The following is a 25,408-nucleotide window of genomic DNA, read 5'->3' on the forward strand; positions in this document are numbered from 1 at the left end:
ATTATTAAATATGCCATAGCCTGCTAATTTGGGCAAGTCCCAAGCAACTATTTAATATATCGGGTAAGTTGTTACATCACATTCTTTCAAGATTTTCAATTCATTACCTATTTAAAGCAACATAAGAGATTTCTTTATAGGTTTGTCATAACAAAGCATAATTTGTGCTTTCACAAAACTTCTCACTTGTAGCTAGCATATTGCTACAAAATGTTTAAGAGCTAGCAAACGAACTCAAACCGGATCGACGTCCGGCTCTGAATTCTAGAAAATCGACAACCAACCTCAGTGTCTAAGACCGAGAGGGGGGCGAAGAAGCGTTAGAGACAAAGGTTGGTTCTCAGTTTTCCTGAATGTACTAGTGAGAGACCTCCAAGTTGAGTTTGTTTGCAAGCTCTTGAACGTTTTGTAGCAATATTTGTTTGGCATAACCTATATAGAAATCTCTTCCTATGTTGCTTTGTGGCAAATGTTTATACCAGGTACTAGTAGTGTATATTATACATATAAATAAACAACACAAACTGACTTGTAGTTGGTGAATCATAACCAATGGGGTGGTGGTCCATTGGCAAAGACAAGACCTTTTAAACACCTTGAGAGGAGGAGGTCTTGGGTCAAGTCCCACAGACAACAATTTCAAAAAAAAAAGTTGATGAATCATGGAGTTGACAAAGCGTTGTGAAGAACATGAAAGAAATTCCAGAAGACCATCAAAGGTATGGTCAAATCCCACTCCATTGACTGGGTTGGTTGCTTCTTTATGATCACCTATCCTGTTCACAAAAGAAAATCCAAGCAGCTTTTACTGTTCCCCACAAGGTCTTTCTATTATTCATTTCTGATTATGTTCCCCACAACACTAAGGTCTTTATACCTTATATTATTCATTTCTCTTCAAGAATTATAATTTTAAACGTAAGCTCCGTATTGATTCTTTTAGCTGTTAAAAAATTAACGTAAGCTCCCTATTGATTCTTTTAGCCGTTTAAAAATTAACCTATTTTCAAGTAAAAAACCCGTAAGGTTCAAGTTAATACTTGGATGCTAAATGGAATGTGGCTTAGCGTTTTCAACGGTGGCAAATACATTTTTTTTTTTTTTTTTTTTTTTTTTTTGTAGGGGAACGCAATACAGATCGACTAAAAATAGACAAGGCTAAATGAAGAACAAATGATAAAATAACATATCTTATTAAATACTTAAATATAATATCAAAATGTGTGTGTTAATAATACAAATAATAATATTAGTAATAATAATTCTTATGATAAAGTCACAAGACATAAGAAAGACAAAAATACATCTAGTTGTATGTTTAGGATTAAAGGGTGGAAATAACACAAGAGTGAGAAAGGTTCAAATGAAAACCACTATTTATCGCGAAAACTCGAAACTAACTAAAAAATCCGAAAAAACATACCAATTTTCGCTATTTAAATTATATATAAAAAAAAAATTTTCAAAAAAAAAAAAACAAATTTTGTAGTGCACATGTGTAATAGTACACATGTGCACTACAATTTTTTTTTTTAAAGTTTTTTTTTTTATATATAAAACTAGTGATTTTTAATAAAAAAAATTGTAAAAAAAAATTGGTGTGTTTTTAGGCTTTTTTAGTTAGTTTTCGAGTTTTCACAATAAAAGTGGTTTTTATTTGAACCTTCCCCTATATATTTGACTAAATAGATATAGAAAAGCGAAAAAAAAGGCACGGTTAGTTTATTATGGCTTAAGGATAATTTCTAAAAATTTTGTCATGACGGGATTTGGTTGATCAAAGTAAAGGTAATACTCTTTGATGTACTTCCTGGGTATGTGAAAAAAATTTCCTTTCCCAAAGAAATTGAGTAGGGCTGTAAACGAACAGAACGTTCAGCGAACAGTTCGTGAACCGTTCGGCAGAAAGTTCGTTTATGTTCGTTCGATTAGCTTAACGAACGAACACGAACAAAAAATTTCGTTCGGTTACCTTAACGAACGAACACGAACACAGGTCTCGTTTGTTCGACTGTGTTCGTGAACGTTCGGTAATATGTTCGGTTACGTTCGTCATGTTCGTTTGATTAGATTAAAAAAATAATAAATAATAAACATTTTATGTAAACATATTGAAAACTTGAAACCCTATTTTTTTGTAAGTTAGTTAAAGTTTAGACATTCTAAGATATTTTTGGGGATAATTATGTTTAAGCTAGTTAAACTTGATTCATCATTTGGTGGTATAGTAGGATTCTTGTGTTTTGATTTATCATTTGTTTGTTGTATTTAAGTACTTATATCCAATGTTTAAGGATAACAATGTTTTTATTTTTTATTTTCAAGTTAAATGGTTGTTTGTGATCGTTTTTTATTGCTTGCGTTCGTTTGTGTTCGAGACCAGTGTTCACGAACTGTTCGTGAACAACTGAATTTCCTTAACGAACGAACACGAACATAAACTTATGTTCGGTATGCGTTCGTGAACAGTTTACAAACATGTTAATTTCCTTAACGAACGAACACGAACATTGCATTGTTCGTGTTCGTTCGGTTCGTTTACAGCCCTAAAATTGAGGAATCTAGTTCATGGGGACAAGTTATATTAAAAGATAGAGTTAATTGCTCGGATGGTCCCTGTGGTTTCAAGTTTTTTCACGTTTAGTCCCCACCTTTTGAAAATAACAGGTATGCTCCCTATGGTTTATCATTTTGTTACTCGGATAGTCCCTGAGTAAATGTCAGTTAGTTTGGAAATAGCATGTATGCTCCCTATGGTTTGTCATTTTGTTACTCGGATAGTCCGCAGAGTAAATGTTGGGGGACTATCCGAGTAACAAAATGACAAACCATAGGGAGCATACATGCTATTTTCAAAAGGTGGGGACTAAACGTGAAAAAACGTGCAACCACAGGGACCATCCGAGCAATTAACTCTAAAAGATATGAGTTAGCCGCTCAAAGAAAAGTTCATACGTGCATAAGTTTTATTTTTAATTTTAAGTTTTTTTTTTGCAATTCATCGAATTAAAATTAACTAGATTAGAAACCCGTGTATTATACGGGCTGAATAAATGTAAATTTATATACTAAATAATAAAATAATATATCTATAAAAACCTCGTGTATTGTTGTACATGTTGAATAAATATAATTTTATACATCAAATAATGAAAAAATACCAAATAATAAATTATTTATATATTTACAAAACCCCATGTATTGTACGGGTTGAATAAATCTAATTTTATATATCAAATAATAAAAAAGTTATATTTTTAAAAACCTCATGTATTACACGGGTTGGATAAATGTAATTTTGTATAGTAATTTATAAAAAAGTTATATCTTTAAAAAAAACCCGATGTATTACACGGGTTGAATTTATATATCAAATAATAAAAAAGTTATATTTTTAAATACCTCATGTATTACACGGGTTGGATAAATATAATTTTACACGGGTTGGATAAATGTAATTTTGTATTGTAAATAATAAAAAAAAGTTATATTTTTAAAAAAACCTCGTGTGTTACACATGTTGAATAAATGTAATTTTATATAGTAAATAATAAAAAGTTATATCTTTAAAAAAGCTCGTGTAATATACGAGTTTAGTTCTGATTAACTTTAGATTTTGATTTCCTGCATTTTCTCTCCTATTAAATAATAATATTTTTTCTCTCCTTAAAATTACATCTTAAGTCATATTCTTTTTTTCATAAAACATATTTAAAAAAATATATAATATTTTATTTAAAATAAGTATATTTAAAACATATATATATATATATATATATATATATATATATTAAATAATAATATAATGTAACATGACTCTTTTGATTTGTGTTCTGTTGAATCTGTAGGTTTTGATATGTTGGCTGTGGGCGGCGATGATGAAAAAAACGCCGATTTTGATGACGATGGCACGGCAAGGACGGCGGAAGGTAGGTTTTTAAACCTGCAACCCCTCTTTTGCAGCCTTTTGATTATCGGTTAATCTGAGCCAAACCCTGTTTTTTTTCGAGATAGACTTTGTTTTCATGTTGTTGTTTTTTAATTTCCCCCCCCCTAGTCGATGATGATAACGATATATCTGAGACATCTCCCGGTTTGCGATTTCTGGGTGCCTTCGTTTTTGCGTAAAGAAGTTTTTGTAAAAAAAAAAATTAACCCGTAAACTTTTTAACATAAAACGTAAAAAACGTAAAACCTAAAACGTAAAAAGTTTTACGTAAAACGTAAAAAGTTTTCACGTAAAACATAAAACGTAAAAAGTTTTAAAGTAAAACGTAAAACGTAAAAAGTTTTACGTAAAAACGTAAAAAGTTTTACGTAATGTAAAAAGTTTTTCGTAAAACGTATAACGTAAAAAGTTTTTCGTAAAACGTAAAATGTAAAAAGTTTTTCGTAAAACGTAAAACGTAAAAACGACGCGTTAAAAATGTAAAAAAACGTAAAAACGTAAAACGTAAAAAAAAACGGCGCGTTAAAACGAAAAAAACGTAAAAACATAAATCGTTAAAAAACGGCGATGTAAAACGTAAAAAATTTAACGTAAAATGTAAAAAAAAAACGGCGCGTTACAACGTAAAAAAATTAACGTAAAAAAAAAACGACGCTTGAAAAAGGCCGGCGTAAAAATCGGCGCGTTAAAAAAACAACGATTGAAACGTAAAAAACAGCGCGTAAACCGTAAAAAACGGCGCCTAAAACGTTAAAAAAACGGCGCGTAAAGTTTTTAACGTAAATGTCGGCGCGTTAAAAAAACGACGCCTGAAAAAGCCGGGCGTAAGAACGGGGCGTAAAAAAATGGCTCTTCAAAACGTTTTTTTAAACTAATCTTAAAAAAAATTATCATAAAAATCTGATTTCAAAAAAGTTTTTAAACCAAAAAATCAGTTTCTTAATAAAATATTATTAAGACCAAAAAGTAATAAATGAATGGGACAAAAAAAGACATTTAAAAATAATATATATAAAAAGACAAAAAAAAAAAAAACAATTTTACCTAAATACCCTTTAACAATAAAATATTAAAAACATAATAAGACAAAAAACTTTTAATATTAATATTAACTACTTTTAATCTCATCCATCATCTAGTTGATCTAAGGGCTAAAAAGTGGTTCTCATGGTTCTTACAACTAGAGGTGATTTTCATTTTAGCGGTCCCATATATATATATATATAGGGGAAGGATGTATAGAAAACCCACTTTAATTTAGAAAACCCGAGAAACTCAAAGCTCCCGATTTTTTTTTCTTGAAAAAATTTACACATGTTATATACATGTTTTTAAGGGTTTTGGGCAAAAAAATCAAAAAAACGCCGAATAGATATTTTTTAAAAAAATAAACAAGTTTTGGTGTAACACATATTACATTCATCTGACATATTTGTAACATGTGTTACAGCAAAACTTGTTTATTTTTTTTAAAAATATCTACTCGGTGCTTTTTTGATTTTTTTTTTTGCCCAAAACCCTTAAAAACATGTATATAACATGTGTAAATTTTTTCAAGAAAAAAAAACATCGGGAGCTTTGAGTTTCCCGAGTTTCCTAAATTAAAGTGGGTTTTCTATAGATACCTGCATTATATATATATATACATATATATATATACATATACATATATATATACATATACATATATATATATATATATATATATATATATATATATATATATATATATATATATATATATATGGTAAGGTTATTGTAAAAAAGACCAAAAGTGTGAGAAAGGTAAGAAAGAATCTTAGCCATTAGATCTAAATTAATTGAAAAGGGTAAACACGTAATTTTATCATTAATTCAATTAATTAAAAACTTCCCATAACCGCCACCTTAATTATAGGAAGTATATAGCACCATTCAGCAAGTATATAACACCATTCAGCATTCAGCAAGTATATAACACCATTCAGTAAGTATATAAATCATTCAACAAGTATATAACACCATTCAGCAAGTATATAACACCATTCATTGACTAAACATCTGATCCAAACATATTTTTTTTCTTTATATAAGTATAGCAATATGGTACTCATATTAAAGATAAAAAACGCTCGTTATTATGGTGTAATTTTTTTTAAAAAAAAGTTACGTACAAAAAGTTATTGACGTTTAAAAAAGACGGGTGGAAGTTCCATGTGCATTACCTAATTTCTAGTAGGTTTAAAAGACTAAATTGTCCCTAGATATTTCAAATCAGTCCAAATTAATGAAAATATTTTACAATTTGGTCCCTATTGATCTCAATCATTAGATCAAAAGATCTAATGGCTGAGATTCTTTCTTACCCTTCTCACACTTTAGGCCTTTTTTACAGGATCCTCTGCCTATATATATATATATATATAGGGGAAGGTTCAAATGAAAACCACTACTTATCGCGAAAACTCGAAAACTAACTAAAAAAGCCTAAAAAACATACCAATTTTTTTTACATATCAATTTTCGCTATTTAAATTATATAAAAAAAAACTTTTTTTCAAAAAAAGAAAAAAATTTGTAGCGCACACGTGTATGTGTACTATACATGTGAATTATTACACATGTGCACTACAAATTTTTTTTTTTTGAAAATTTTTTTATATAAAAAAACTAGCGATTTTTATAAAAAAATTTGAATTTTTTTTTGTGTGTTTTTAGGCTTTTTTAGTTAGTTTTCGAGTTTTCGCAATAAAAGTCGTTTTCATTTGAAACATCCCCTATATATATAGGGTTCAATAATGAACCTAGTGGTTTTTTTTGGGAACAAAATGTACCAATTTAGACTATTCATTTTTTTATAGATTAAAAAAGAAATATAAATGATAAAATAGTAATTGTTTAAATATTTTCTCTCTCCAATTAGAATTAAATGTTTTCTTTCTTGAATTATACACATGTGTATGAAAAATATATGTACAATAATAGTGTGTATTGGTTGTTATGTATAAAAAACAAACAGTCACTATACACATTTGTATAAAACCAATTACTCAACTAACAATAATTATGCGTATGTATATAAAAAACAAATAGTTACTACACATATGTGTATAAAACCCAAATTCTTCAGTGAACAGTCAAGAGTCACTATACATATGTTTATAAAACCCAAATTGCTCAGTGAATAACAATTATACACATGTGTATAAAATACAAACAGTCACTATACACCATCGACACCTTTAATTTTTTAAATTAAGAAAAATATAGCAAGACCATACTCAAATTAAAGAGACGAAAATGCTCGTTTTTTATGATGTAATTGTTTTAAAAAATAATAACGTATGAAAAGCTTATGGTCATTTAAAAATTATGGGGTAGTTTATTTAAAAGTCAAAAAACAATTAAGGAATTTTTTTTACTTCCTATAATACCCTTTTGAAAATAAAAAGGAAACGTTAGCAAGACAAGTGGTCTAAATTGGTTCATTTAGTTCACAAATAGAGAGGAGATTCACAAATGAACCTAATCATGTCCACACACATATGTATATATATATATATATATATATATATATATATATATATATATATATATATATATATATATATATATATATATATATATATATATATATATATATATATATATATATATATAATATGCAATCATATCCACATGTATCTCTAATATTATCAATCCTCATTTTTTTTCAAAAGAGATACGATGCAAAACTGCTTGCATGTGCTACAATGCTTCCTATAACTTTATGACGTATGTCTTTGAGGACGGAATGCAATCAGTATATGACTTACTATCTTTTGTGTGCCCAATTGGATCCGGTTATAGGTCTAACCCCACACTTTGACACTGCTGGAATTACCTCCAAGTTAAGAAACATGACGTTTTGAACACGGAGTAATTTGGAATCCAAATGCCTTGTTTCTTAACTTGGAGAAAAATGGTAACTCCAGCTGCAATAGAGTGCGACGTCAGTCCAATAACCAGTTCCGGTTGTGAACAAGGAGGATATTACTTGGTAGGTCATCCGTAGGGATTGCATTCCATCCTCAAAGACATCCACCATCTCTTGCATGTCTATATCAACTGCTTGGCCGATTAAACCACACAAAGTCATGGCAAACTTATGGATTTTCATCCAGAGGCTTTCGTGGTAAATGTTGAAGACATTCTCGAGGTTTGGCCTCTCCCTACCATTTTGAATTCAATAAAATGGCATAGCTCTAGCCACATATGGGCCTGCAAAATGAACTTGAAAACATAAGGTATAACATATGCATAAATTATATATTATATGCAATTCTAAAACGTGGGGTTTTCCTATCTGTTTATTAGAGATTAGATTCTCTACTTACTTTATATGGTTACACGTCCTTCTCATTTTTCTCAAAGATGTTAAATAATTTACATGCTTACCCGTCCTTCTCATTTTCTTAAAGATTTTAAATAACATCAATTTGTACTAAAGATCTCTTGTGTTGCATATTTGACTAAAACACATTAAACGGTTTGTTTAAAATTTTGTCCTTACTTTGAAAGTCAAGATATATAGACGCCGATTGAAAAGTAGAAAAACTCAACGCTTGTCCAAAAAAAGCTTGCTCGCAAGTAACTCGACTTGGTTTGCAAATGAGCCAATGTAAGTTGCTTGGACTAAATTAAAGTTTAAACTTTAATATATATATATATATATAGGGGGAGGTTTATTTAAGAAGAATCTTCTTATAAGAAGAAAAATAAATTAATCTAGACCCTATATTTTTTTGATCAATGGTTGTGAATCAAGATATAATTTTTATCATCTTTTAATTAATGCTTTAATTAATAAGAGTATGATAGACATTTTGATGTAAAATATTAATAAATATTATAAAGAGTTACTCAAATCTAATTAATGCCACCATAATTTCCTCCTTCACCACCATTAATACACCAATTTTATTAGAATGACAAAACTATTTAAAAATGTTGTGTCCTACACATATTTTATTTTGAGTCAGTAAAATTATTTAAAAATGATTGGGTCCTACACATTTTGTACCTTACATCAAAACATTGTCTTTATGGTGTAGGAAACAATGTTTTTATGGTGTAGGAGACGTTGAATATGTAGGATCATGTGCATGATTGTTTTTATTGTGTAAGATGCAAAACTATTTTATAGGATAACTCATTAAATAATTACGGTTCAAAAATATTTTAGCATTTAGCTTGGGGGAGGGGGGAGGGGGGGTTAGGTTTTTTTTTTTTTTTTTTTTTGGGGGGGGGGTGGGGGGTTGGGGTTAGGTTTTTTTAGGTTGCTTTTAGCTATTTTAGGTTGTGTTCACATTGGTTCTCGCAATAAAGGTGGTTCTCGCATGAACCTTACCGTATATATATATATATATAGGGAGAAGATCATGCGAGAACCACCTCTTATTGCGAAAACCGCGAGAACCAATGTGAACACACCAAAAATGCCTAAAAATAGCTAAAAATCACACATTTTTTTTTAATATTTTTATATAAAAATCGCTACTTTTCGAAGCAAAAAAAAAATTAAAATTTTTTTTTCCACTAAAAGTAGCGATTTTAGCATAAAAAAATATTTAAAAAAAATTTTCTTTTAGATTTTTTTTTAAGATTTTTTAAGGTTTTTTGGGGGTTTAGTTTTTAGCTTGGGGGGGGGGGGGGTGGGGGGTTTACGTTTTTGGGGGTGGGGGGTGGCGTGGTTTAGGTTTTTTTTTTTTTGGGGAGGGGGGGGGTGGGGGTTAGGTTTTTTTTAGCTATTTTAGGTTGTGTTCACATTGGTTCTCGCGGTTCTCACAATAAGGGTGGTTCTCGCATGAGCCCCTCCCTATATATATATATATATATATATATATATATATATATATATATATATATATATATTCGGTCCAATTAAAAAACCACCACGAGTTGTGAGAATTATGAGAACACCTACTTACCGCGCGAGTTTGGCCACCATTTTTTTCACAAACGCAAATGAAAATATTATAAACACATCTGTAAAAAACAAAAAAAAAAAACTGTCGAGTCGGTAGTTACGTCTGATGTAAATTTTTGCATGCAACATTTTTTATAATTTTTTTTTGCTGGAACAAGTGATTTTTTTAAAATTTTTGAGATTTTTTTTTTGAAAAAAAACCTTGTGTTTGTGTGAGGTTATCTTGAAAACGCTACATATTGCAAGAACCGTGAAAACAAATGAAAAATCCAATCAAAATCATTTTTACTAATACAAACTTCGTAATAACTAAATACACAACATTAAAGAAATCTTTAAATAATTCATCTCTCATCTCAAAATCATTGTTAAATTTTTTTTACACATGTAAATGGCAAATTTTCACATGTAAATTTTCTTTATTTATGAATACATGTAAATTTAATTTCTAATATAGTATTGAATAACAACGATAGATTTAAGAGAAAATTTTGAATTTGAATTGTTTTTAACAAAATTCTTACGGTTTTTCCATTCGTTTTCACGGTTCTCCGATATTTAACGTTCTTAATATACCTCTCCCCTATATATACACACATATACATATAGGGTTAGGTACATATGAGAAGCAATAGGCTAATTGAGAAATGCGAGAAACATTCTAAACCATATATTTTTCCTAAGCAAAAATACAAAAACAAAATTGCAAAACTATGCAAATTTTTTAGGGGGAATCGGAGTTTTTTCTGTCAGGTTTTTTATTTTTTCATTTTTGGATATATATACATATATTTATATTTGATATATACACATATATATGTTGCCAATCTTTAACTATACATATATGTTTAAAATTGAGACATAAGTATTCTACATCTATGTTTGATAATGTACATATATGTACAAATGTGTATAAATAACTGTATATATATGTATACAAAGAAAAATTGTGGTTCTAAATATGTATTTTTGTAGTGTACATATTTGTAAAATACATGTTTAAAGTTAAAAAATAAGTATCGTACATATACGTTTCATATTATACACATATGTATAATTTAAGAATTGACAATATACATATATGTATAATTCAAAATTAACAATATACATATATGTGTATATTCCAAAAAGAAACCCTTGAAAACATGTGATAAAATGTAAAAGTAAAAGTAAAAAAGAAAAGAAAATTGGCTTATAGAAAATGCGTGGTTCAGAATGATTATTGCGTTTATCAATTACCATGTGTTTCTCTAACGATCCCTACCATCCATCCATCCTTCCATCCATCCATCCATCCATCCATCCATCCATCCATCCATCCATCCATCCATCCATCCATCCATCCATCCATCCATCCATACATACATACATACATACATACATACATACATACATACATACATACATACATACATACATACATACATACATACATACATACATACATACATACATACATACATACATACATACATACATACATACATACATACATACATACATACATACATACATACATACATACATACATACATACATACATACATACATACATACATACATACATACATACATACATACATACATACATACATACATACATACATACATACATACATACATACATACATACATACATACATACATACATACATACATACATACATACATACATACATACATACATACATACATACATACATACATACATACATACATACATACATACATACATACAAGTGAAAGATAAAACAAAAACCCACTTGAGTTGAGAAAACTCAAGAAAACCCTATGTAACATTTTTATTTTTTTTCTAAAAAAACATGGAATGAAACATAAATGCACTTAAACATTTTTATAAAAAATGTAAAAAACGCCTACTTGTTTTTAAAAAAAATGTTTAAAATTTGTATGTTACATTTTTTTGGACATATATATTATGTAACATGAATTTTTTAACATTTTTTTAAAAAATAAACTACTCGGTACTTTTTTGTTTTTCTTTTATAAAAATGTTCAAATATGTGTATGTTACATTTCCTATTTTAAAAAAAAAATAAAAATGTTACATGGGGTTTTTACAAAGGTTTTTTGAGTTTCTCAACTCAAGTGGGTTTTTGTTTTATCCTTTCCCTATATATATATATATATATATATATATATATATATATATATATATATATATATATATATATATATATATATATATATATATATATATATATATATATATATATATATATATATATATATATATCTCACACCACACTCTTCTTCTTCTCTGCCATTATCTCACAACCAAGCTCTTCCACCCACAGACAACTCACCCCATGTCTCAGAGCTTACCCAACGCCGGTGACGGCAATGTCACCAGAGATACACCTTCTTCTTTGCCATTATCTCACACCACACTCTTCCATCAACCCACAACTCATACCATGTCTCAGTGGGCACCCCACGCCGGTGGTGGCTGTGACAACTCGAGATTTCAAGGTCCTTTCTATGCATATCATTTGTTTTGCAATTCTGTTCTTACGATTTGTTGTACGTGGTGTCTGTGCAGTTTATCTGATTGATTAATGGTTATGTGTAATGCTTGATTATTATTTGTGTAGTGTTACATATAGTTTATTTAGAGTTTAATAATAATGTTCTTGGCCACAAACTTACTTCGACGAAGAATAGGATCCTTCGCCAACCACGTCTCGACGAAGAATGGGTCATTCGTCGAGGAAGGTCTTTCGTCGATAAGGGCCTTCGGCCCAGGATAGTTCGCGGCCCACATTCTTGTTGTTTGTATAACCTCTTTGAAAACTGTTACGTAAACTAAAAACCCTAGAGTATTCCTTTCCTTCCTGTTCGACGACAAACTTGATTCCCTGTGAAGCTCTCAATCATTCGAGCATCTTTCCCTGATCCTCAAGATCCCTCGTGCTATCTTGCATATCGGTTAGTGTCTAACTTTGTTATTAGATGGAATTCTGAGGATTGTGATTTTATGTGAATTATGGTTCCGGTAATAGGTTGTGGATCTAGAACGTTATGTGATGCAGTCTTTTTGATGATGTGTACTTTATATGTTAGTATTGTGATCCGTCGAATCCGTGTAATTAGTTGATGGCATGGTAGATTAGCATCTGATGGTATATGGTCAGTCGATGTTACGTTTTAGTGATTGATGAAACTGCTATGTGTGGAATGAATATGAATGCTGGATGATTGCTCGTAACTGGGATGTTTAATCGTAGAATGATTGATGTTTGATTGAAACTATTGAATTGTTAACTGTTATTAGAGATCTAAGGTTTGAAACTGTTTCATCACTTGATGAGGGGCGACGAAGATGGGTTCTCGACGAAACATGGTAGTCCTTCGGCACACCTCATCTCGACGAAACATGGTAGTCCTTCGTCACACCTCATCTCGACGAAACATGGTGGTTTTTCGTCACACCTCGCCCCGACGAAGGATGATCCTTCGTTACAAGGGGTATTTCACCGTGATAGTAGATAGGAGGAATAGTAGATTGATATAATGCTTTTGTTGACGAATGATTGTGTTACAAAATGTTGATGTTGCATGATAATGATAACTAATGACGAGAACCCTGATTTAACTTGTGTAGTTAAAACACCCATCTGTTGTAGGTCGTTATGTAATAATCACATGAGATTTGAACATGTGTAGAACTGGGTATGTGATATGTGATATACGTGACTTATTGTGTACAAAATACGTGACTTGTTCAATTATGTAACTGATGTTGAATTGGTAACCACGGTAGGGTTTGGGTTGACCAACTTGGACGGGTAATTTAACATACCGAGCAAATCAAAGGTGAGTTCATTCCTCTTGAGCATGCGTCCCGGTGGGTGGGACAGTCATTGGGTATCCCTGAGAGGGATAGGTTTTTGGGTAAATCAAATGGGTATTCCTGAGAGGAATACGTCTTGTGGGTAAAATCTGGAATGTTGGATAATACACTCATCCTATCACCTTTAAGTCCCATCTTGTTTGTTACCTGAGAGGTAACGGGGTATTAGTTGGTAGCGCTATCTAGGTTTGGCACCCTCACCCCGTACCTGAGAGGACGGGTGTGAACTAATGACCCAGTCATGCCCAATGCTTTGATAGGAACATTGGGGAAGGGCAAAAATAATCTGGAGCCGTCTTGTATTCGAGTTATTATCAACATTATAATCAATGAACTGAACTAAACACTTAGTAACCAACGTTTTCGTAAAACTATGAACTCACCAGCGTTGTCTGATACACTTGTTGCATGCTCGCAGGACGTTAGGTACCATGGACAAGGAACTTGCATATCTTGATGGCTGGAGTGGTCATGGGTCGTGCTACTTGGATATACAAGACTGTTTACTGATTTTCACATACATTGGTTTTGAAACATTGAACAGTGCTTTACTATTTGTTTCCGCTGAATGTATTTGAATTGGATTATGTTAATGGATGTTTTATCATTAAATGGAAACTTTATTTCATAACGTGATGTTAGTTCAATGTGATTGGTGGCTGGATCCTGGTACGTCACACGCCTAGCGGGGTCACCGCATGTGGTATTTTCGGGGGTGTGACAGTTTGGTATCAGAGCCGTTGGTTATAGTGAACTAGGTTTTAAAACTTTTTTATAAAACTAGACTATAACTGAACAGCTTTGAAATCGACCATGACACTCAGCTCCAGATTGCAAGGTTTGTCTTTCATTTACTTGTTGCGTATTGTATTCAGTGAACACTTGTGAATGACATTGCATGTGAACGCACCCTTAACACTATAGTATGAGTTCTGTGTTGTAGCCTACGTCATGTGATTGAAAGTGTGATACTCCTCTAAATCTTCATGATCTGTGTTGTGGTGTTTTGTCGTATTACTCGAATTTCAGGAACCTTCTAGCATAAGTTGGGATGAGCTGAGATAAACATGCAAATCACATTACTATTATGGGTGTACACATAATAATAATGTGGGGTGCATGTGAGTCCCAGTGAGACCTAATGAGTGTGAAAGGGGTTCCACTCTGTTATTTGGTGTAAACTAGTAGTCCGTAGAAGTCATTGTGAGATTTGACTCCTACTTTATCTCGACTTTTGACCTTTTCCTTTTTCTATATAGAATCAAGAGCGGACGAGGTCACAGACGTGGTCACATTGCTATGACTCAGGTAGAATTGACTGACCTGATCAACACCCGTGTGGCTGAGGCTTTGGCAGCCTATCAAGCTGGTACGATGTGTGCCCAATTCACCTTATTCTTGTGTCGCGTACACAACTCTTACCTGTGCGCTGTATTTTCTTTCGTCCTTAGGTAAGCAAGCGAATCAGAATCAAAACAATCCGCCTGCTTGTACGTTCAAGACGTTCATGATTGTAAGCCACAGACATTCAGTGGGACTGAAGGGGCTGTGGGACTACTGCGTTGGTTTAAAAAGGCGGAATCAGTGTTTACGATGTGTAACTGTCCTGCTGGGGACAGAGTGAAGTATGCTTCAGGCACACTCGAGGATGGTGCCTTGACTTGGTGGAATGCCCAAGTCCAGATGCTGGGCACTGAGATGGCGAATGCCACTACTTGGGAGGACTTCAAGGAGCTGATGCGTGAAGAGTATTGTCCTCGTGATGAAGTACAAAAACTGGAGAACGAGTATTATGATCTGAAAATGGTGGGGTCTGAGATTGAGGCATACACGAAGCGATCCCATGAATTAGCTAATATGTGCCCGAATTTATCACGACCCCCACACCGAAGAATCGAGCTGTACATCAAGGGATTAGCCCCGCAGGCTAAGGGCTTGGTTACTGCAGCGAACCTCAACAACTTAGCTCAGATTATCCGCTTAGCTCACAAGATCTCAGACCAGGAGGTGAAGCGTGGCTCGCTACCACCGCGTGTTTCTACTACTGCCACTACTGCTACAGCTACTACACCTGCTACCGACAGCAAGCGCAAATGGAATGATGTGGACAAGGTGTCCAACTCGAATCAATCACAAAAGAAACCAGACAACAGTATTAACCGCAGCTTTAGCCAATCATCTTCTGTGAATCAGAATCAGAGTAACAATTCGAATTAGGGCTCCTATGCAGGAAAGCAGCCTAAGTGTAATAAGGGTAACTTTCATCATCGTGGGCCATGCACCCAGGTATGTCACAGGTGCAACAAGGTAGGTCATATGGCTAGAGACTGTAGGGTCTTACTCCCAAGGCAGCAGCAGCAGCAACCCCCACAACAATAGCAGCCACAGCAACAGGAAAGGTAGCAGCCACCTCAGCAGAATCAGGGTAATCGCAAAGGGTGCTTTCATTGTGGAGACGAGGGTTATTTCAGGCGGGATTGCACTCAACTGAATCAGAATGTTGGTAACAACAACACCACTAGGAATAACAACAATGGGAACAATGGTGGAAACGGTGCGCGTGGGAGAGTGTTTACCATTGGCGCTGGGGAAGCTCACAATGATGGCAACGTTGTGACCGGTACGTTTTCTGTGAACAATCTATTTGCTTCTGTTTTATTCGACTCTGGTGCCGATCGGAGTTATGTGTCGTTGGAGTTCAGTCTTCAGTTAGGATTGAGTCCTACACCTCTTGTAAACAAACATGTCGTAGAGTTAGTCGATGGCAAAACGATTGAAGTTTCACATGTTCTTTTTGGCTGTAAACTTGATTTTATGGGTCAAGTGTTCGACATTAACCTACTCCCCGTTACTCTTAGAAGTTCTGATGTGGTCGTTTGCATGGATTGGTTGTCAAAGCACCAAGTGGAAATTCTCTGTAAAGAGAAAATCGTGCGTATTCCCCTTCCTAGTGGAGAATCCTTATCAGTTCAGGGTCATCGTAGTGGTGCAATGGTTGGCATCATCTCAGCTATGAAAGACCAGAATTGCTTGCGAAAGGGCTACCCTGCTATTTTAGCTCTTGTTGCTGATACTCAACATGAAGAAAGGAAGATTGAAGACCTTCCTATTGTTCGCGAGTTTTCTGATGTGTTTCCTGAAGAGCTTCCTGGTTTACCTCCACACCGTCAGGTGGAATTTCAGATTGACCTTACTCCAGGAGCAGCCTCGATTGCCCGTGCTCCTTATCGTCTTGCACCAGGGGAGTTGCAAGAGCTGTCCAATCAACTTCAAGAACTGTTGGATAGAGGTTTTATCCGACCTAGTTCTTCGCCTTGGGGAGCCCCTGTTTTGTTTATGAAGAAGAAAGATGGGTCTTTTCGTATGTATATAGATTATCGAGAACTCAACAAGGTGACAGTCAAGAACCGCTATCCTTTACTGCGTATCGACGACTTGTTTGACCAGTTGTAAGGGCCAAGTTTTTACTCGAAGATCGATTTAAGATCGGGCTATCATCAGATGAGAGTCCGAGAGGAGGATGCTCCAAAAACGGCTTTTCGAACGCGATATGGTCATTATGAGTTTCTAGTTATGCCATTCGGGTTGACAAACGCACCGGCGGTTTTCATGGACCTCATGAATCGGGTGTGCAAACCCTATCTCGACGATTTCGTCATTGTGTTTATCGATGACATATTGATCTAAGAGCAAGGAGGACCACGAGCGACATTTGCGTCTTATTTTGGAACTTTTGAGGAAGGAATAACTCTACGCGAAATTCTCTAAGTGTGACTTCTGGATTCGAGAAGTGCACTTCCTTGGCCACATTGTTAATGAATCGGGAATACACGTGGACCCTACTAAGATTGATGCTATCAGAAATTGGGCGGCACCAAAGAATCCTTCGTAGGTTCGACAATTTCTTGGTCTCGCTGGGTATTATCGAAGATTTATTAAGGACTTCTCGAAGATCACTCAACCTCTCACCTCATTGACACAGAAAGGTGTGGTATACTCTTGGGGAACGAAGCAGGAAGATGCTTTTCAACTCTTGAAGCCAAAACTCTACAGTGCACCGATCTTGTCTCTACCTGAAGGTACTGAAGATTTTGTGGTTTATTGTGATGCTTCTATTCAGGGTTTTGGTTGCGTGCTGATGCAACGCGAGAAAGTGATAGCTTACGCCTCTCGGCAGTTGAAGGTTCATGAGAAGAATTACACGACTCACGACTTAGAGTTGGGGGCCGTGGTCTTTGCACTAAAAATCTAGAGGCATTACTTGTACGGTACTAAATGCACTATCTATACCGATCACAGGAGCCTCCAGCATATCTTCGATCAGAAGGAATTGAATATGCGACAGCGTCGCTGGGTAGAACTCTTGAACGACTACGATTGTGCAATCAAGTATCACCCAGGTAAGGCTAACGTTGTAACTGATGCCCTTAGTCGAAAGGAGACGAAACCCAAACGTGTGCGAGCTTTACAGCTCACTATTCACTCAAATCTTCCTGAACAGATTCGTTCGGCTCAGGCTGAAGCGTTGAAGGAAGAGAACATTAAGGCGGAGTATTTACGGGGCATGGAGAAGCGACTTGTGGAAAGATCAGACGGCATTTACTATTTCATGGAACGGGTATGGGTTCCTTTGTTTGGGAATCTTAGAGAGCTTGTGATGGACGAAGCGCACAAGTCTCGGTAATATGTTCATCCGGGTTCAGAAAAGATGTATCAGGACCTCAAAGTTTTGTATTGGTGGCCAAAGATGAAAGCTAACATCGCGACGTATGTGAGCAAGTGTTTGACTTGCGCGAAAGTCAAGGTAGAGTATCAGAAACCCTCAGGCCTACTTCAACAACCAGAAATACCCATGTGGAAATGGGAGCAAATTGCTATGGATTTTGTCACTGGTCTACCAAAAACTCAAAACGGAAACGATACCATCTTGGTGATCGTTGACCGCCTCACGAAATCTGCGCATTTCCTTGCGATCGAGGAAACGGATAAGTTCTCTCAACTTGCTGCCATTTATCTGAAGGAAGTGGTTTCTAGGCACAGGGTGCCAACCTCTATTATCTCTGATCGTGATCCGCGTTTCATATCTGATTTATGGCAATCGATGCACAAATCGTTTGGCTCACGTCTCGACATGAGCACTGCTTATCACCCACAAACGGATGGTCAAAGTGAGCGAACCATTCAGACACTTGAAGACATGCTGCGTGCATGTGTGATTGATTTTGGTAAAGGGTGGGAGAAACACTTACCGCTGATTGAGTTCTCCTACAACAACAGTTACCACACTAGCATCCAGGCAGCTCCGTTTGAAGCGTTGTACGGTCGGAAATATCGTTCTCCTATTTGTTGGGCTGAGGTGGGTGACAGCCAAGTCACAGGTCCGGAACTTGTTCTTGAAACTTTGGAAAAGATTGTCCAGATCAGAAACCGTATGGCGGCGGCGCGCGACCGTCAGAAAAGTTACGCTGATAAGCGTAGGAAACCCTTGGAGTTCGCTGTAGGCGATCGTGTTATGCTGAAAGTTTCACCCTGGAAGGGTGTGGTGCGCTTTGGGAAGCGCGACAAGTTTAATCCACGCTATGTTGGGCCATTCAATGTTTTGGAGCGTATTGGTAAAGTGGCGTACAAGCTTGAGTTACCTGCTGAGTTGGGTAACGTTCATGATGTCTTCCATGTTTCGCAACTAAAGAAGTGTTTGTCTGATGAAACGCTGGTGGTACCACTTCAAGAACTTAAGATCGACGACAAATTGCAGTTTGTCGAAGAACCAATAGAAATTATGGATCGGGAAGTCAAGGTCCGTAAGCATAGTCGAATTCCAATTGTGAGAGTTCTTTGGAACTCAAGACGTGGACCGGAGTTCACGTGGGAGCGCGAAGATCGGATGAAGCTCAAGTACCTTCACTTATTCCCAACTAACAAATCTAAATCTGATGTAACTGGTGGATTTCGGGGCGATTTGTTGTACGTGGTGTATGTGCAGTTTATCTGATTGATTAATGGTTATGTGTAATGCTTGATTATTATTTGTGTAGTGTTACATATAGTTTATTTAGAGTTTAAAAATAATGTTCTTCGTCACAAACTCACTTCGACGAAGAATAGGATCCTTCGCCAACCACGTCTCGACGAAGAATGGGTCCTTCGTCGAGGAAGGTCTTTCGCCGATAAGGGCCTTCGGCCCATGATAGTTCGCGGCCCACATTTTAGTTGTTTGTATAACCTATTTGAAAACTGTTACGTAAACTAAAAACCCTAGAGTATTCCTTTCCTTCCTGTTCGACGACAAACTTGATTCCCTGTGAAGCTCTCAATCATTCGAGCATCTCTCCCTGATCCTCAAGATCCCTCGTGCTATCTTGCATATCGGTTAGTGTCTAACTTTGTTATTAGATGGAATTCTGAGGATTGTGATTTTATGTGAATTAGGGTTCTAGTAATAGGTTGTGGATCTAGAACGTTATGTGATGCGGTGTTTCTGACGATCTGTACTTTATATGTTAGTATTGTGATCCGTCGAATCCGTGTAATTAGTTGATGGCATGGTAGATTAGTATCTGATGGTATATGGTCAGTAGATGTTACGTTTTAGTGGTTGATAAAACTCCTATGTGTGGAATGAATATGAATGCTGGATGATTTCTCGTAACTGGGATGTTTAATCGTAGAATGATTGATGTTTGATTGAAACTATTGAATTGTTACCTGTTATTAGAGATCTAAGGGTTGAAACTGTTTCATCACTTGATGAGGGGCGACGAAGATGGATTCTCGACTAAACATGGTAGTCCTTCATCACACCTCATCTTGACGAAACATGGTAGTCCTTCGTCACACCTCATCTCGACGAAACATGGTGGTTTTTCGTCACACCTCGCCCCGACGAAGGATGATCCTTCGTCACAAGGAGTATTTCGCCGTGATAGTAGATAGGAGGAACAGTAGATTGATATAATGCTTTTGTTGACGAATGATTGTGTTACAAAATGTTGATGTTGCATGATAATGATAACTAATGACGAGAACCCTGATTTAACTTGTGTAGTTAAAACACCCATCTGTTGTAGGTCGTTATGTAATAATCACTTGAGATGTGAACATGTGTAGAACTGGGTATGTGATACGTGATATACGTGACTTATTGTGTACAAAATACGAGTTGGTGCATATGTCTGTCGACTTCGTCTTGTATCGAGTCTTGTATTAGAATTGAAAGATCTAGACACGTAGAACGAGAAAAACAAGAAACATGTAGGATGGAGCCATTTTGCACGAACTGGTAAGGCCAGTTCACACGAAATGCCATTTCGTGTGAGGCCATTCCATGCGAAATGGACTGCCTATATATAGTGGGCTTGATCATTTCATTTGTAACTTTGTGATTCCGGAGCAGAGGTGCTACCGAAGTGTCTCCAAACCGTGTAAAGCTGTGAAATCAATACAACAGACATTATAAGTGATTCTAAGTGTAAATCAAGCTGATACATCATCGATACGTCTGTTTCCGCCTTTCGTATTGATCTAGAACTCTTCTGATAGACTCGTATAGGTCGAATCTCGATCCTACAAGTGGTATCAGAGCTCAGGAGGAAGAGTTCTTACCATTTCAGCTTGTTTTCATTGAAATTTTCTGACTTCTACTCATTCTTCTTCACATTTTTCAAAATTAACGGAGTTTTTACGGTTAAAATGAACTGATTTTCACATATAACGTGCGAAACATAGTTTTAATCAATCCTTGAAAGAATCAGACCCTAATTCGACCTAAATCTTGATCAATTTTGTCAAATACATACCCGATCGTGTGACATCAGCATCGATTCGTGTGAAATTACACTCAATTCGCACGAATTGGACTCTAGTTCGCTTGAAAGCACATCAATTCGCACGAAATGACCACAGTTTGTATGAAATTCATACACTTCGTACGAAATAAACTCAATTCGCGTGATTGATTGATCCAATTCGCATGAGTTGAACCTTGAGACCTCCAATTCGCACGAGTTGAACCTTGAGACCTCCAATTCGCATGAGTTGAACCTTGAGACCTCCAATTCGCATGAATTGAACCATGAGATCTTCATTTCGCACGACTTGAACTCAGTTCACACAAGAAGCATCCAATTCGTTTGAATTTGAACCCTAGGTCGCACGAAATCCAGTTCAGGTTGTTTAAAGGTGAGCAGGTCGTTTGAACAGTGTCATCAGGTCGTTTGAACTCAGTCAATTTGAATCGTCAATCTGCTTGAACTTAGTGAATTTGTGAAACTGTTTTATCGAAACATGGAAGAAAAGTTTTACAACGCATTTGCTACCGCTCCAACTGCCCCAGTTACAGTTGCCGAAACTGTTGAAATCGAAAATGAAACAGGAACCTTTCAAAAACCTCCAAAGCTTATGTACATTGAAGATTTTAAAGGATGGAAGAATCATTTTGAAAACTGGGTGCAAGCTTATAAGTTTGATGCATGGATTTCGTTAGACAAAGATTACGTTAAACCGACAGATGAACGTGGAAATGAAAAACCTTTAAGTGATTTTTCAGCGATTGAGAAATTAAAATACACCAGTGAAAAAATGATGATTAGCATTCTCCAACAAGTGGTAAAAGAAGATATTTTTGTTTTGTTTCAACATGAGGACTGCTAGATCAATTTGGTTAGCGTTGATTCAAAAGTTTAAGGGAAGTGCTGATATGATAAAAAATAAACGTGCATTACTAAAGAAATCTTTTGATATGTTTACAGCTTGTAAAGGTGAAACGACTAAGAAGACTATCGATAGATATTGTCATCTTGTCCAGGAAATGAAAAGTTTGGACATCAAAAAAGAAGATGATGAATGGGTTGATAAGCTATCTGATGCATTACCACAAGATAAATGGGGAACATATCTGTTGATTTTAAAACATATGAGAAAATTTGAAAGTATGAATTTGTGTAAGTTCATTCAGAAGCTTGAAGAACATGAATTAGATGTTCAGAAAACTGCTATCATGAATAATCCAAGTGCTCAACAAGATGTTAGTTTATACTATAGAGGAAGCAAATTTGAGACTACTCCGAGTCCGAAGATTCAGACTGCTTTCAGTGCTGAAGGTACTTCCAGAACAAATGTTAGCACTACAACTCAGAGTGGTGGATACTCTTCGTCTTATTCAAGTTTTTATCCAAATTTCTCAACACCAAGTTCTCAACGACAGAGTTCAACAAATATGCAATGCAATGTTACATTGAATATTCAAAATGGTCAAAATTTTTCTCCAGAAACTACAAAGCAACACATGGCATCGCTTGTCACTGTGTTAGAATCGTATGAAAGTTTAGTTGCTGGAAGAATCGGAAATCCGATGCTCACCAAAGAGGATTATGATCAGATTGATTCAGAAGAACTTGAGTTAATGGACATCAAGTGGTGTTTAGCTAGTGTTTTGAGAAGAGCAGAAAAATTTAAACAAATCACTGGTAGAGATGATCTTCGTGATGCTGCTACATCTCAGTTAGGGTTTGACAAATCAAAGGTTACTTGTTTTCGTTGCCGAGAAAAGGGGCATTTTAAACGAGAGTGTACAAACAGAGAAGCAACTGGAAGACAAGATCTGTCACACCCCGACCACGTAAAACAACAAATCGTGGCGGAAACGTTGGGGAGTGTTGTAACAGAATTATCGTTTTATAACCATGGATACAAAAAGTGTTTCATTTTATTGATAATATTAAACATTAACATTGTCTTAACACATAACAAACAAGTTTCATATCGACTATCATTGTTTTAAAGTCACAAAGGCCTCGTCAAGATCCTATGTGACACATGCATCCTAGAAATCATATCAATCAACAACACCTGAAACATATGTAAAAACAAAGTCAGCAAAGAAATGCTGGTGAGTACATAGGTTTTATAAGAGTATCGGAATCATGGCTTCATTTACATGTTGCAATACCTTATTAAAGACCTTGTTTTGAAAAGAGTATAGTATTTCAACATAATTACCCGACTCAAATCAAGCGGGTTATAATTTATAAAACCTCGTAGCCATGATTCTTAACCCAAAAACATTTGTTTTAGTAAACCAATCATTTATCCAACTCGTTTAACTTATTCTAGTCGTTTCGAAATCGTTAACTCGTTTAAATCGTTCTCGTATCGTTCAATCGTTCTCATTCAAATCGTTCTCGTTTTAATTGTGAAAACTATTCTTTGGTCGTCTCGCTAATAACATTCAAACCTTCGTGACTCGTCTATCTTGTTTCTCGCATTAACAAACCACCAAAGGGTAAGTTAACAATCACAGATTCAGTCGTTACCTACCTAACCCACACATAACCATGGGTGCAGTCGGATAACGGGATTTGTCATATCCTATGGTACCATAACCTAATACTGGTCGGTTCGGCCAAAATTAATGAATGTCATTCGTTATGTAACTACAACCAACAAGTTCGTTCACATTATCAAAATCGTTATTAGTTTAGTATAAACCATCTTAATCGTTTTTGAAACCATCGTTAAAACATCGAAATCGTTTTGATACATATGAATCACCCCAAAACAATCGAAAACAATAAAAGAGGGGATCTATGTACTCACCTTTGGGTGCGTTTTTATATGATAACATAATCCCTCAAATTTTTTATTCGTCCTAAATTAAATAAGAATGATTTAATAATCAAAAAGCTCACAAAAATACATAAGTTTCTCCGATACTTAGAATTTTCACGTAACTTTGAGATTTCTCGAAAAGTTATTATTTTTGATTATTTTGGTGTATTTATAAATATGGGTTCATATATATTTATTTAAAAGCTTTGCGACTTAAACGATTTTATTGGTGACCCTCATTATGTTAATAGCAATATACCTACAATTTGCGCGTCGTAATATATATATTCAAACGTGATATACAAATAATAACGTAGTACACATAATCCTGTCAAGTATTATCATGTCATCATACATATATTATAAAACACATAACACATTGTAACACATAAAACTTACCCATGAATAACCCATTCTAGCGTATGTTGAAAAACACGTATTTTAGTGATTCGGTAACATTTTTGGGCGTCGGAAGTCACGTATGACTAACCAAACACCAAGTAAACTTAATACAAGTTAAAATACTTATTTTTATATCAAAAATATCAGTTTGGTTACTGATCTAAAATAGTTTTATAAAAATCCTCCGAAAAGCCGATTTTTAACCGTTTTACCGCATAGTTTTGCATCAAACGTTACCCTAACCATCCCAAATCGAAATGACTTGATATTTTAACATAACCCATGTTATTTACTGAGTAAAATAATGGTTATACTAACGATAGTGCAGGTCTCACATAAAGCACATAAATCATGCAAATTTCACATATTTTACCACTTTTTAAGCTATATGTACAACATGCAAAGTTATCAAACCTATGTCAAAGTTTCATGGCATTATAATATACCAAATAATGTTATTTTTAGTGTTTATAATCTGTTCTAAGACATTTTTGTCATACAATCATTTCTTTATCATTTCTTGAGCTTTAAATCAACATGTATTCTTATGTACAAGTGCCTAAAGCACACTATCATATCATCATCATTTTATATGAATCTAAATGCATCCAATATGCAACTTATTCATGTT

General features: G+C 34.8%; 1 long non-coding RNA gene across 1 annotated transcript; it reads left to right on the forward strand.

The window, feature by feature from the left end:
- The first annotated feature begins 214 nt into the window (after positions 1 to 214).
- LOC118487622 lies at positions 215 to 14,360 on the forward strand. The gene is made up of 3 exons (XR_004882151.1): positions 215 to 719; positions 3,849 to 3,929; positions 14,189 to 14,360. It is a non-coding gene; the product is annotated as an uncharacterized LOC118487622 (long non-coding RNA).
- Positions 14,361 to 25,408: the final 11,048 nt, after the last annotated feature.

Source organism: Helianthus annuus, chromosome 15 (assembly GCF_002127325.2).
Source record: "Helianthus annuus cultivar XRQ/B chromosome 15, HanXRQr2.0-SUNRISE, whole genome shotgun sequence".
NCBI classification, from domain to species: domain Eukaryota; kingdom Viridiplantae; phylum Streptophyta; class Magnoliopsida; order Asterales; family Asteraceae; genus Helianthus; species Helianthus annuus.